This window comes from Prinia subflava, chromosome 28 (assembly GCF_021018805.1).
Source record: "Prinia subflava isolate CZ2003 ecotype Zambia chromosome 28, Cam_Psub_1.2, whole genome shotgun sequence".
Lineage (NCBI taxonomy): Eukaryota > Metazoa > Chordata > Aves > Passeriformes > Cisticolidae > Prinia > Prinia subflava.
This window is the reverse complement of record NC_086274.1, coordinates 2,681,110-2,696,001: the sequence shown is the minus strand read 5'-3', so window position 1 is coordinate 2,696,001 and position 14,892 is coordinate 2,681,110.

Sequence of the window (14,892 nt, the reverse complement as noted above, 5' to 3'; positions counted from 1 at the left end):
TTCACTTGTGATAAAAGGCCTTCTTGCCATTTATCTCAGAAGCAGCAAAGGATCAGGTCAGGGATATGAAATGAACACAAATGTGCACATGCTCCATGCATGTCTGTTTGTACCTGTGCTGCACAAGGAATAAAGCCAATGATGTCTCCTCGAGTAAGTCATGGGTCACCTGTCATCTGTCTTTGAAGGTCTAATTTTGTCAGACAAGACTGATTTTGTCAATAGGACATCTATATGAAACATTGCCCGAAGAAGAACTAATACTCTCAATGAGAAAAAGATTATATGTGTACTTTTGTATCATTTAAGATTTGAATATTCTGGGAAGTTAAGTCGCGTGGCAATAGAATAGCAGTTATTGCTCTAGCTATGTTATTTTAACTCCCTCATGTGCATAATCTGTTCTGGAATAGGAGTAATTACTCCAAAGTAAGAAAATGCTTTTATTCTAGAGCAGCATCTCCCTGAGGGTGAATTATACTGAGAGCAGAGTGTGAACTAGTTTTTCCTGCCTTACCAGACTTTAGGATGCAAAAATTTTTTTCTGATCTGCACCAGAATAAGTTTATTTTGAGATTTTTATCAGTGAAAATAAATCAGTGAGATCAGGAAGAGCTCCTGAGCAGCCTACTGATCAGCATCTGCTGTGGGTGGATGATCCCAGTTTGAGGTCCCTTGACTCTCTGATTCATGGATGGACATTTACTTGGAAATCCTTAAGGAGAAATGTCTTGAAAACACTTCACTATAATAACTGTGTGTTCTGACTATTATTGTCTTATTTTTTTATTTTTTAAAAATTTTTATTTAAGGTGTCCTTGTCCTTGAGAAAATTTCATCTTTGATAAAATCAGTTGCTATTTTCCAAGGAAACACTGGTTTGTTAAAAAATTCATGACCAGCCTTAGTAGTATTAGCATAGATTTAATGGTATAATTATCTAACTATAGTTATGCTGGTCAGTTCCCTGAGGTACTGAAGCTCTAAGCTCATTTCTTCGTGTGCGTGCAAGCTCAAATGATAATGCAAACTCGAGTAATCCTCTCCCCTGAACGTGGGCATCTCATCTCTCCCCTGCAACTACCCTTGCTAGTGGTGCCCAGTAGCACTTACCTGTTCCTGCCCTTCCCGGGCTCCCCACACGTATGCGAACAGCTGGGATTCCTCTGAGGCTCCCTCAGGCCCTCACCTTCCAAACAAGCAAAATCCCCAGCCGTGCATCCCTGCGTTTGCAGCAGTGCCAGCACCCCGGACTGCTCTGGGGCTGCTGACCTTGAAGCAGCAAGCTCTGTTATCTCCTCCCCAGCCTGCCTGCCACCGGCTTGCCTTTGCCTTCCCAGCGCATCCTCCCCCTCCGCGGGTGCACTTGGAGCTTGTTGTAGCATCTGCTGCCCTCTCATTTGGAGTCTCAGTGAACGCTGCTGCCCTCAGCTAACTGTCAGTATTTGTCATGACATCCCATTAGCACAATCCACACTAATGACTCTGAAAGACGCAGCCATTTCCATTTTCTAAAGGGCTTCCACTGGCTGGAATCCAGCTGCAGGGCGAGGCTGGGGAGGGTGGCAGGGGGACAAATCTTCGTGTTGACAGAGCAAAGCGTACATATCATTAGCGAGTGCTCTTCCCTCCAGCGGCTCAGCAGCTGCCAGGGGCGAGTGAGGGATTCCTCTCTTGGCAGCTCAGCACTTGGTGGGGGCACTGCAAGGTGTGAGCTGGTCCGGGGAGAGGGAATCGCCTCCCTTTTGCCATCTGCATGGACAGAACAGCTTTCCAGTTGAACAGACTGCAATTGTCCAAAGCTGCCATTTCTCTGTGAAGTGTGTGCAGAGAGTTAAATCTGCAGTTTCATGCTCAGTGTGGAAGAGTCAGGAAACAGGATGCGAAAAGTTCATGGTCAGTGTGTATGTGGTGGGGAGAGGGGACAGGACTGGGGAGTCATGATGCAGCCTCTCCCTACCCTACAAAGCCTTCAGTTCACCTGGTGTGCAGGTCTCAGCTCCTGGGGTCTATGTCTATAAGGTCTCTGATTTGTCCTCCCCAAATGGCACAGTAAGGAAGAATTAATTTCTTCCATATATACAGCATTCTTACCCACTCTTTTCCAACACCTTCTTAATACAAATCCCGTTTATGTCCCTTTTGTCTGTCTAAATTGGACTTTACTGCAAAGGAACTGAGGGACTTCACCGTCAGTCTTGTGTAGAGAGAGGGAATGGGTCCATGGGAGATGCTCAAAGCTCTTGCTGTGTCATTCTAGGTAGAGAAAAGTCAGTTCTGTTGCAGTGAGACCAATAAATAAGGGTTACAAGAAATCAGGTTTGTATTCTGAGCCCAATCTTGATTTCCTGCAGCAATCCCTGGTGAGTGTTTTGGTTCAGGTGAAGGTGGAAGAGCATATGGCAGGCAGAAGCCCAGAGTAATCATACATAGCAATGCCATTCCCTTCTTAGGACTTGACACTATTTTCTTCTTGTCCCTCTCACATCCTGACTCAAAAACCTCCCACCCACTGCTGGCACAGATCACTCTCTGCTACCCAGCATGGAGGCCTCTATATAAGTGAAACGAAGTAGAGAGCTTCCACCTCTGCCATCAGGAAATTTTCCACAACCCAGTGCAAGTTTGGCCATAAAACTCACCTGATATTGAGTTGGAAATATCCTCTTTTGCTCCTAGCTTGTGTCCTGCCTCCCTGGCAACCTTGCCCTTTAGCTATTGATGAATAGCTGTGTTTGCTTTTGGTCATCTATTATCCCACAAATATAGATTTAACTTCTGTAATACTTGCTGTAAATTTGACCTTCTAGCTCTCTGACTGGTCTCATCATTTTTCTCTGATCTCCAGTTCCAGAAATTGTCAGAAGTGCCACAAGTACACAGCTGATGTAAACACTTGCCTGTCAGATTTCCCTCCCTCCTTCTTAGGTGCCCAAAGCAACAAGGACCATTTTCAGGACATTTTTATATTAAAACCTTCTGTTTAGTTGGTGCTTCCTCTCCCTAGGACCTATGCTGTTACCAGAAACATTTCACATATCTTCTATTTGCTGAGTGTGTGCTAGCAATATTTTGGCCTTGACTTTTTAAAATGAATCCCATCTGGATGTTTCTTGCTGAGGTTTCCAATCTCTCTTGCTCTGTTCCTGGTTTGCTTTGGTCTTCATTATTTCATCCCCAAGGAACCACGAAAGGTTTCTATAGACCTCCTTTGATGTCTATCCTTGTCTCATTGCCTGTATACTTTCCTTTTGCATTTTAATTCGTTGACAAGTTCCTTGCTTATCCAAGCAAGGGGCCTCATGCTGAAATACCCAGTCTTCCTGCTGAACAAGATTGTTTGTTCCTAAGCTCTCAATAATTTTGTTCTAAGAATCAGTCAGCCCCCCTCAGTATCTTAGCCCCTCACAGCAGCTTCTTTCTCATATGATTCTGCCTAGAAAGTCTCTTAAAAAAAATCAAAATTTGCTCTGGGAAAATCCACAGTATTAACTGCTGTTTACCTTCCCAAACATTCTCTAGGTCTTAAACTCAGTGATTGTATGATCACTGTGGTCCAACTACTTTCTGTGACATCATTCACCACTCTTACCTCTGTGAGCAGGAAGAGCATTGCTTTATCCCTGCAGTGTTTTGAGGTTCCTAGGACACACCGGGGTTTCCTGTTGCCCTCCCAGCAGATATCTGGATGGTTGATATTCCCTGTGAGGGTCAGGGCCTGCACAAAGAAGATTTCTGTTAACGGTTTTAAAAAAGTCTCATTTACCAGCTCCTCTTGGTCAAGGGGTTTGTGATGGAACCCCAATGCACCCTCCTGATGTTTCTTTCTTTACCCCTGCCTGTCCTTCCTAAAAAACATCCATGACCTCCAGTTATGAGTAGCATCCTACCATGTCTCTGTGATCCCATGAGATCCTTCCTTGCTCACTGCAATCTGGAAGATGGAGAGGGAGGTGGATGAAGGTACACACAGTCCCTTCATATGACTTCCCTTATGTGTAAGAAACCTCTTGCACCATGTTGGTTCCCGGCCCTGTTCCCTCACCTTGTGGTCATCAGTACTGTGGCCGTGGTTCCTCCCCTGCTGCAGTCAGGAAAACTCTGTTGCCTGGTGTTACTGAGCAGAAGGAAGTGTTTTCTGAGGCATGGCAGCGAAACTAAGCTAAAACAGACACAGAAAGATAGATACTGAGATGTTCAGATTCAGAATGAAGATAGAAATAACGAATAAGCCTTAAGAATAAAACATTTTACAGCTATAATCTGTTTTTCACTGCTGCCCTTTAAGGAGGTGGGGACTGTACATCATATGCTGTGACAGGGAGGTCTCGCTGAAAGCAAAATGATATGTGATGTGAGTGAGACATTCATGGCACATTGGAGACTGTCTTGTCTTGCTTGTCTGGCTGAGCTTTGTGTGAAACTGATACGCTCTGATTATCTCTGATAATATGACCTGATGGCCAGAGGGAGCTCCACCACGCAGCATTACAGCAGAAAGAGCTGTGCAAGGCTTGGTTAAACATTTCTGAGTAGCCTGAGAGACTCTGATGGAGTAGAGGACTACTTCTAGTCTTTTCTCCCCCCAAGTAAAGCCATTTGAAAGTCTTTTGACATCACTGGATGGAAAAATTAGTCAAGAGGATGAGTCAGGCCCTAAGAAGAAATGTAAGCAGGTGAATGGAGCTCAGGTGATTTTTGTCCTACATTTTGTGCGCCCAGTGGGAGATGGCACATGATTCAGCAGGAACTTCTCTGTTTGATGTATTGAATGGCAGACAGCCTAAAGCCTTCTGGACTTCTGTCCAAAGCTAAACCCCAAACACTTCCATCACAGTGTAGTGATAAGAGGGAGAAGCGTAAGGAAAAATCCTAAACAAAAAAAAAGTTAGGCTGGCTGATAAAATTAATCAGGCTGGCAATGAGGAAGAGCTTTACTGTTACTACCTGCAAGTGAAGATAAACTACAGGCAAAATGGCAAGAGCTGTTTGGGCTAAGCAGGGAGTGAGGTGGTGAAGATTATGGGATGGAGCAGTCTGAGGAGAATCTTTGAAGTTGATTTACTATGTCTTTGGCCTGAATGAAATCCCAGGAAGCTGTGAACTGCACTTCAGATGTGGAAAAAAAAATACCCTTTAAAAAAATCTTTTTCTCGGTAGAAATACACAGAGGGAACAGGGGATATCTAGCCAAAGGGACAGCTAGCAGGAAGAGCTAGCATCTTTAGCAAGTTTGCCAACACATTTGTACATAGGCAAAAGCAGCAATGCAGGGCAATGCATGATATCAAAAAGACATGCTTCTTCCCACAAAACAGTCCTCCAAGCATGAGGTGAAGGAAGGAAGCAGCACAGCTCTTGGTGTCTGCAGTGAACAGAATCACAGCCTTTGCTGTCTCTTCACAGCACTCGGTGCTTCCCTGGTGCTTCCCTTTGAAGCTACCCTCTGCCTCACTGAGGTGGTCTGCTAGATGTGCCAAACAGAAGCAGGTACACAACCATTTGAGACCTTGCCAGAACGTATGGCTCATTGCCCTGGAGCTGGGATGCAGATGGAAATCTGCTTTGCCACCTCTTGCACTGATGTCTGGACTCTTGGGGCCTCAGGTGGCCTTCCAGCATCTCATGGATTTATTTCTGCAGCTCCAAGCAGAGGATACGGCAGCCTAAGGGACACGATCTCTCACAGAACTGACTGTAGCAATGTTCAACCTCAGTGAAATTAGTCTGAAAACTAAACAGTCAAAGTGAGAACAACTATCAGCAGCTTTCTTTCCTACCTTCACTGCCAAACATACACTGACTGGTTCAGAGAGTCGATACTTAAAGTATCTTAAGGACACTGGGAAAATCAAATCTAAGTAGTTTCTAAAGATGGAGTTGTAGGGGAAGTGCTGAATTACTAGCTTCAAAAAGCAAGACAATTTTAGGGGTAGAAGATCATTATCAGATGTCTATTTTTGAATTTTTGCTTATTACCATGTTCCCTGACCAATTTGCTGAAAAATAAAAAGAAGCCAAAAATAAGAGAAGTAAATTAGATGGACGAATGTCAATGCACCTTTGATGCAATAAAAGGAGCCCTGAGACCAGAGCCAATGTTGATAAACTCTGACTTCAGGATACCATTTATAGCACAAATGTATATGACCAAAATAGGACCGGTGGCAGTAGCCAAAAGAAGGACATGAAGAACTGTGTATTTTATACAAGGTGCAAAATTTGCCCTTGGGAGCCACGGTGCAGTGCTGTAGAGAGGCTGCCTGGCACCAAGGCAGTTCTGCAGAGCTCTCAGGTCTGTGCTTGTTGCAGTGACAGGCCAGCATCTTCTGGCTTGCTTAAATACACAGAGAGACACGGATACACACAGAGCAAGGTGCTACTTGGTTTCCCAGTCCTGAGGTGAAAAAGCCCTAAAAAGCCATAAAAAATGGTTAATCCTGGGGAGGATGTAATCCTTGCATAGGGGGAGCAGCTGTGGGTGTGCACTGCACAGAGCAAAGGGAGGCAGGACCGTCTGTCCGTAGTGGCAATGGGCTTTTGCTTCCCCAAAAGCGTAATGGCTCTGCTCAGGAGCTGGTGGGTTAATCGTGCTGGCAGGCAGCCTGAGAAAAGAAATCTAATTGCTCATGGGCTCCTTTGTAGCCAGCAGTGAGCGAGAGAGAGGAGCAAGTGCTAGCTCTGGGTTGGGAAAATGTGTGTGTTTCTTTCATAAAGAAATTTAAAAAACTGGAAAGCTGTTCTGATTTATTATTGAGATAAAGCTGATCACCATTCCTCAGGGAAAAAATAATCCTCTGATTGCATGAAGCCAGATCTAACGCCAGAATCTGCCAAACACTGCACACAAACACACATCTAATTGCTCAACACCAACAATCATTTTTTGCTCACAGTAGTAAGTTTAGACACCCCCCATCTTTCCCTGGGCTATGTCCCTACAGTCAGCCCTAACTCACACAGGAAAACAAGCTCAGCAAAGGGAGTGGTTTGCCTGGGGGTCAGGCAGTGAGTCAGCCTCAGATTTTAACCAGAGAAAGTGTGACTTTCCAGATGCTTGCCCGGACCTCTGGCTGTACTTCCTCCCCAAACCCGCCCCCAGGCCCTGGGTGGATTTCTGTACTCAGTGAGACAATGCACTGTGCATTAGCAGAGAGGAGCTGCAGAGGGTCAGTCATTTTGCTGCCAGGACATTGCTTCACCTGAAGGATGCCAGAATTTCCCTTTCCCTGCATTGATCTTCTCCTAAATGACTTGGGAAGGAAACAGCCGTGGAGGAAATGTTGACTACCAGGCTGGTAGCCTTGATGCAAATGTCCAGAGTGGCCAGGTCTTGGTGACATTAATCCTTTCGATGAAAGACTGTGGCAATAAATCTGTGTAAGGGGCGGTGAGGTCTGATGCATGAAGACAGTTTAAAACAACTAGAGATGTGTACTGTAGCTTGTCTGAACGATTCACACCTGCCAAGTGACACCCACACACTTTATTGTGCCTGTCAGTCTGCCCAAGCCCAGAAAGGAAGAAAAAAGCTGGTTCTCTTTTTTTTCCTCACTAGTCCTGCTGGGCGCCCTTCTGGGCGTTTATGGGGCAGGTAACCTGCCTTCTCCCACTGACCCATTTGCTGAGGTCTCTCATGCTGAGATACTGCATCCTGAAAAAAAGGAAGCCAGTCAGGTATAGCACTTTGAAAAGGGCCTCTGTGAAGGGTAACAGACATGCAGTGAGGAGCCATTGTGCCAGGGCTTCCCCGGGGCAGAGTACATGGAAACGTTATCTTCAAGAAGCGGTACACAAAGATCACAGCTTTTTATAGCTCTGACCTCTGCAGACCAAAACTCCAGGCCGGAGAAATAATTTTTTTCTAAGCCTCATGATTTGTGTCTGACCACAGGTCCTGCAGCACTGATGCCTGTCTGAACACAAGCCATGCCTGTGGCATGAAGGACTGATCTTCCCCAGTCTCGCCTGCCTCCTGGAGCAGAAAAGGCAGTGAAGGCTTAAAAGAGGCATATTCTTCCTCTGCTCCTCTTTTCTTACTTCCTTGCATCCCATCATCTTCTCTCAGGAGGAAGATGAGAGACAAAGAGACAATGCATCTGCCTTTCCTCTCCCCCCACCGCCCCTGCTTCAAGCACAGAAAAATGCAATGAGAGCAAATTGTGCCCTGAGTTACCTTTACCAAGCCCTTTTAGGGTTGGGAAGGGAAATAGGCTACTGCTAACGCCACCTTGAGATGCAGAGTTTCAGAAAGGAGAGAGAAGAGCTCAGCCAGGAGCTGCAGGAGCAGATCTGGAAGAATGAGGTTGCTCTGGAGATGAGGGTCTCCAAAACATCTGCAGAAAAGACAAGGGTGCATACACATGTTTTGGGGATAACATGAAAGAAAGTACAAGCATCATTTGAATGAAGCTTAAAGGGAGAGCTGGGAAATCTTCAACAGGGTCCAAATCACTTTGGCTTTATGCACCTTGAAACAATGAGTGTAAGGTCTTTTTAAATTCCCCCAGACACATATGTGGATGCAGAAAGTGGGGGAATGTCCCTCTGCATATGTGTGTGTGTGTCTCTGAGAAAGAGGGAATAAAAAATTGCATAGTCATCTTCTTTGCTTGGTCTAAGCTATGTGGGAAGGCATCTGACTCAGCATTTGGGGTTAGGCACTCCACCAGACAGAGAAGTAACTCAAGACAAAAGTTGGAGGATGACACAGTTGCAAGGAGTCTTAACATAAGCTGTATAGGGGTTTCATAAATCCTGTTCCTCTGGTTCTCTGACTGACAGCAAGTTGTGCTCCAACCAAAGCCAGGGCAGCTCAGAGAGGTCTGGCAGGAAGACAAGAGGGGCTGATCCATCAGCCTGGCTTAGCACTATATCATTTAAACAGAACTCTGCCTCCAATTCTTCCTGGGAGATTTCATGCATCTGATTTAACATCCTAAATAAGATATCAAATATTAATACAAAATATTGCCTCTACCTCAGGGACTCAGAAGCTGTTCTTGCCATAAACTCAAGGCTTTCATTAAGTAGGCTGAAGCAGCAGCTGTATTGTTCTTATAGAAACAGATCACTTTTCCTGTGTCAGGGCACTGCTGTGGTAGAGCTATGAGAGAGGGAATATGAGAGAAAACAGTATGGTGCAAAAGAGATGATGGAAGAAGAGATACAGGGAACAGAAACTAGAAAGTAGCAGCTGGGGAAAGAAGGATCAAAGAAAGGAATGAAGGTGTACTGATGATGGGGAGGAGAAAAGAGGTAGAAGTATGGAAAAAATATGTGTCAATTATATGGCAAAAGAAAGAGAAAAGCTTATTTCTGATTCACAAGGCTAACACATGGTCCTGAGGGGATCAAGGAATTACTCCGGAAATTCTGGGAAACCGCATATGATTAATAATTGGCTGCAAGATGGAGCTGAATTTTTTTCCTTTTGGCTTTTTCCATTCTTTTGCCTTTACTCAGACTGCAAGGAGAAGCTCACCAGATTAACCTTCAGGAGCCAGCCCCTGGGCTGGCAGCAGAGAAACAATACCCAGGCATTCATACCTCAAACAGGAGGTGAGGTGCTGTGGTGGGCTCTGGCAAGTGGGCACTAGCACGTGGTGGGGATACCTCATAAATCTGGGCAATCCCTGCCCTCCTACGGTCTGGGCAGTGCAGCCAGTCTGGCTCAGTGACTAAACCAGCCCCCAGCTGCTCTGGAAGTAACATCAGTGCTGTTTTGTCCTGTGGATTAAAGATCTTTCCTGGTTCTGCGCCACCTTTAGTTGGTCCTGCTTTGTACAAATCCTTTCCCTGCTACCCCACAGCACAACACTCTACTAGCAAGTAATGCCAGAGGGTTTTAGCAAAAGACAGACTTTCAAATGAGAGAAGTGAGCTCAGTGCTCTCCACAAGGCTATGCCACAAGTGATCTTGTGCTTATGTTTTGCTGATTTTTAGGGATTGCTACCCAGACCTCTAAAGGCAACAATAAAGAAGACAGATGAAGGAGCAGCACAGTGTTAGGTTTCATTCTTTAAGGTCCCCATCTGCTTCCACACTGTATGGTCAGTAGATGGGAATAACACATTTCCAGGTGGCAGAAAAATACCCTCTTTTTATTATTATTTTTTTTAGATTAAATTTTTACAGTGTGGGCCATTTGATCAAGTGAACGCAAATGCAATTCCTGGGCCTGTCACCTTTCAGGCCTAAAGGAATCACAGTTTGATGAAACAGTCTGACCTTCTGTGCACTGCAGGTTTTTCACATTCTTATTCCATTGCCACTATAATGGCTGGAAGAACTTATGTTTCATGAAAGCATCTTTTTTTTAAGATGAGCATTTAGTCATGATTCAAGGAGATCAGGGGATGTGACGTCCACATCTTATGTTGGTGCTGTTTCCTGGCTGACCATCCTCTTTGTTGAAATTCATACTTTGCCTCCAGCCCAGATTTGTCCAGCTTTCAGTCAGTGACTCCTGCACTATTTCTTTTCTGCTAGATCAGAGAGACCCCTTTAGTAGCTGGCATTTTCTCCCCATGAAGGTACTTTTAAGCTGCAATCAAATCACTTCTCTGTCCTGGTTCTGATAAACTAAACAAACTCAACCCTGACATTCTCATAGAAAGGCACTTTCTCCAGATCTCTAAAGATTTTAGTTGCTATTTATTTTTCTCTTTCATTTTAAGCATCCTTTAAAGGATGGACACCAGATCTGAATGTAGTATTCTTGACTTAGTCTGATTAATGGGGGGAGACCCCACTGCAGTATACAGCTTCTGTGTGAAGGGAAGGGGAGGGTCAGATACTTCTTGCTGGCAAACAGGATCTAAGGCAACAGCCCGAAGTTGTGTCAGGGGAGGTTTAGTTTGGATACTAGAAAAAAGTTCTTCACCCAGAGGGTGTTTGGGCACAGGAACAGGCTCCCCAGGATGGGTTACAGAACCCAGCCTAACAGATTTCAAGAAACATTTGAACAGTGCTCTCAGGCACACGGAGTGACTCTTGGGGATGGTCCTGTGCAGGGCAGGCATTGGACTCCATGATCCTTGTGGGTCCCTTCCAACTCAGCACATCCTGTGATTCTGTAATACTGCCATGCAAACATAAAATAACCCTTCTACAACAGAGAAGTAAGAAACACTTTTCCTTCTGCATTGAAAGCTCTTATTAACTCTCTTTGTCAAATGATGGTACAAGATGATTATTGCTTGTCTGGCTTTGCCACTAGATCCTCTTCAGAGTTGATGTGTCACAAGACACTTGTGGTAGGAATACCTTGTGCTTTTTCTTAGTTTTTCATTGAACCATGTCAAAATGCATTTTCTCTGTAAGCATCCACTTGCTATTGAGTGCACTTCAGGTTCATGATGGCTTTTTTCTTCTTATATGTACTACTCTGCCAAACTTTATCTCTCTATAAACTTTACTGGCTGTGATTTTTTATTTACTTCCAGATCATTAGGCATCAGGCCCATTTCTGATTGTTGAGCTGTGTGAGACACCATCCCCATTTGAAGAGCTGTTCTTCCTAACAACTCTTTTTAAAGGCCTTACAGCTGTTTATTCTTAACCCATTTATGATGTGCTTTATGGAGGTCGTAAAATCATCACAGGTCTGGTTTTTAATCAGAATATCATGCACTCCTAAGTGAAGAGAAATCTGTGTGGTTAACCTCTTCAGCTAAACTTGCAAGTCCAAGAAAATCATGACAAGTTTGACATATTGATTGTCATTAATTATATTTCTGCTCATTACTTTGTCAGCAGTGGACATCTGACCTACCATTGGAACAAGCTGCTTGCATTTTTTTACTGCATTAACACAGCATTAGAGTTCTCTCGCTCTTCTGAGATTTTTGCCTCCATGCCAAGATTTGTTTACTGTAGATTACGAACTCTAATCAGTAGGTGACACTGGAAACTCCTTTGGACTCTTGGGTAAAAGTCATTCAGATCTGGAAACATTAAAATATCTAACCTTAGTGGGTGATGTTTAATAGCTTAAGACACTAATGGACTGGAAAGCACATCTTCATCCTCTTAAAATGTTGCTGTGTTTTTTTAAATACAGGCCAGAAGAAGTACTTTAATCAGTCTTTTTTTTTTTTTTCCAATATATAATAAAATATTATATCCACTAGTCATGAACCTTGATAGAATTTATTGCATTCCTTAGACACTTAAGCTTCTTACTGTCCTTAACCTTATCGCGTACTTGTTTTCAACTTATGCTTAGTTTCCTTAATCAATTTTCTATATTCATGACTTCTAATTTATATTGACTGTCATCTGTTTTCTGATACAGTATATCTCATTTATCGTACATGTCTTCCCAGTTTCTGATTGCTGCTTTGACTTTGCAGCTGAATAAGGATGATGAGCTCTCAAGGCAAAGCATCCCTTTGGTTGATTGAAAAGATGTACTTTTTTTTCCAGCAAACTTTTCTGTTAGACCTGCCAATTTTCATTCGTCTTTCATGCCTAATTTTCCCCCATCAATTTCACTTGTACTTTTCTTCTGCTGTTGAGAAATTAGCTCTTTGCAACTGCCCTCTGTTTGCCCACATTTAATGTAATCATCTCACAGTCATTATCATCTGTAATTTTAGAAACCTTTAAACTCTGTCAGCCCCAGCATATATCCTTATAATCAAAGCCTAATAAAACAGCTTTCATTTTTTTCCCTTCTGCATTAGGTATGAAGAAGAGACAGGTGCTTAAAGAATAACTCACCTTATTCTCTGCTTTGATTTAGCACTCTGGAACATCCCTGTACCTGCATGCCTCCTGAGTTTTATTAGGTAACATATGCATTCAACATCCTTTAGTTCTGGATTATCAATAGCTCTAAATCAAGTAATGACATCTTTAATGCAGACTGCCATCTCCACTTCTTTTTTCTGCTCACTTATTCCTAAACTGATTAAACCTATGGATTTTAACATTCCAGCCGTGTGAATTGTCCCACAAGATTTGAGCAATGCCAATGATATCAATGAGAATTTCTAATTCTTTTGCTTGTTGCAGAGTCTCTTTGCACTGCAAGATGAACAGCTAAGACATTTCTCTCCCTACATGCTGCCATCTCAGTGCAGTTTGTCTGTGATGAGCTGAGTTCAATGTCAGTTTTTCACTCCTGCACTCATGGCTTGTCTCACAGGGTGTGGACTGTGTGAGCTGGTGGCAGGATTGTATCAACATCCATGTTTCATAACAGTGCTAGAGGCTAACTTTTAACATGGCTTGCTCTTTTGCCTATAAGAACCATAAAAATTACTGCATTGGAACTTGGCACCTGTCAAGTCTGTCTGTCTTCGGTAAGCTCATGATAAGATATTTAATGCCAAGACATACTAAATAAAGGAAGGCAAAGATGTCTTTGTTTGTCATATTTACAGCCGCAGAGTTTTGTGGGGGTTTGTGGAAAAGATACTCCTTGTGCTTTGGTCCAAAGATGATGAGATAGAGCCCAGGACAGAGCTGGATCTGTGCAACTCTTCTGCAGGGAGGAAGTCCCTTAGTAGCCATAAGGCAAGACAGAATATTTCTCTATCTGCTTTTCATCTCAATGTTTTTCTTGTCCAATTGCTTTCCCTCCAGCTAATTATCACAGGGTATGTTGAAATGGGGCCAGTGGTGCTGGCCATGTCACATGCTCAGTTGTTTGGCAATACACTGGGAAGCAGTGGCATCTCTCCATCTTCCCAAGGGTTTTCACAGGGCAGTGGTTTAAGTTGTGCAGGCAGGAGCTTCCGAGGCAGATGAGCAACTGTCCATCATAACAGGATGCCTCGTCTGCAGCCTCCCTGGGGCCTGGGTTACAAGGGACTGTTTGCTGAGCTGAGCAGGGGACAGACAGATGGGAGAATGTCTTTGCAGCAGAGGGCATCAAACATCAAAAATAAGTGTGAAACTGGAGATCTGGAACTACTGATAGTCATATACATATGGATAGAGATTAAAAATTCATTATAATTCATTGAAAAAAATCTTATTTTTTATAAATAGCCAATCCCATAGGTGTTGTGATTTCACTCATCAGTTTCAAATCCTTGGGATCACCAGAAAAGAGAAGTTGACCCAATTGACAAGTGGTTTCCCAGTCCATAGCAAGCTTGTTGGGGTCTCTGGGAGCAGCCAGAGGGAGAGAGCCAGCATTGGTTCTTCCCGAAGCAAGATGAGCATCTACTCAGCCAGCATCCTCTTCTCTCCTGTAGGGGAAAGACTCTTTGGTTACACTCCAATAATGGCTAATAGGGAACCAACTCAAGCAAGGAAAAACGACTCTCCCTAGCAAAACACACACCTTCATCAGAAATTTGCTTGTGGTCCATGCTTATCATTAGACTCTCAGCCACAACGTTTTATCACAAAGTGCAACACCAGACAGAGATGTTATTTGCTCGTATGACTCAGCTTGCTCTTGTTCAGCATAAGCAAACAAACAGCAAACACCCATGAGGGCAATGAGAGGTTTATCTGGGAAATGCAGTATGTAAAATGGCAATTACTCTGAAATCTGCTTCCGGTGTATGTTCACACACAGCTTCTGTGCAAAAACACGTGGGATATCATTGTCCAGCTTTCTGCAAGCCATAGTTTCCATTGCCATTGGACACGGGTCAGGATGGGTGTCTTATTCCTTTGCCCCAGACAGCAAACATTTTCTCTGCCTGCCTTCATCTCTTTCCCTGCCACATTCAATACATTGCAAGTGTCAAGTCACCAAGTGCCAGCCCTTGTGTCACTCAGGGCTAAGGAAAGCCCAGGTGCCTGCTGCAATGCAAATCATTCAGGAGGTGCTTGGTCACCTCTCTGCTGAGTCAAGCGTTTAAAAGATAATACATCACAGGAAAGGGAAAATCAGCTGTTTCCTCAGCCTTTCATCTGTGCCTGAA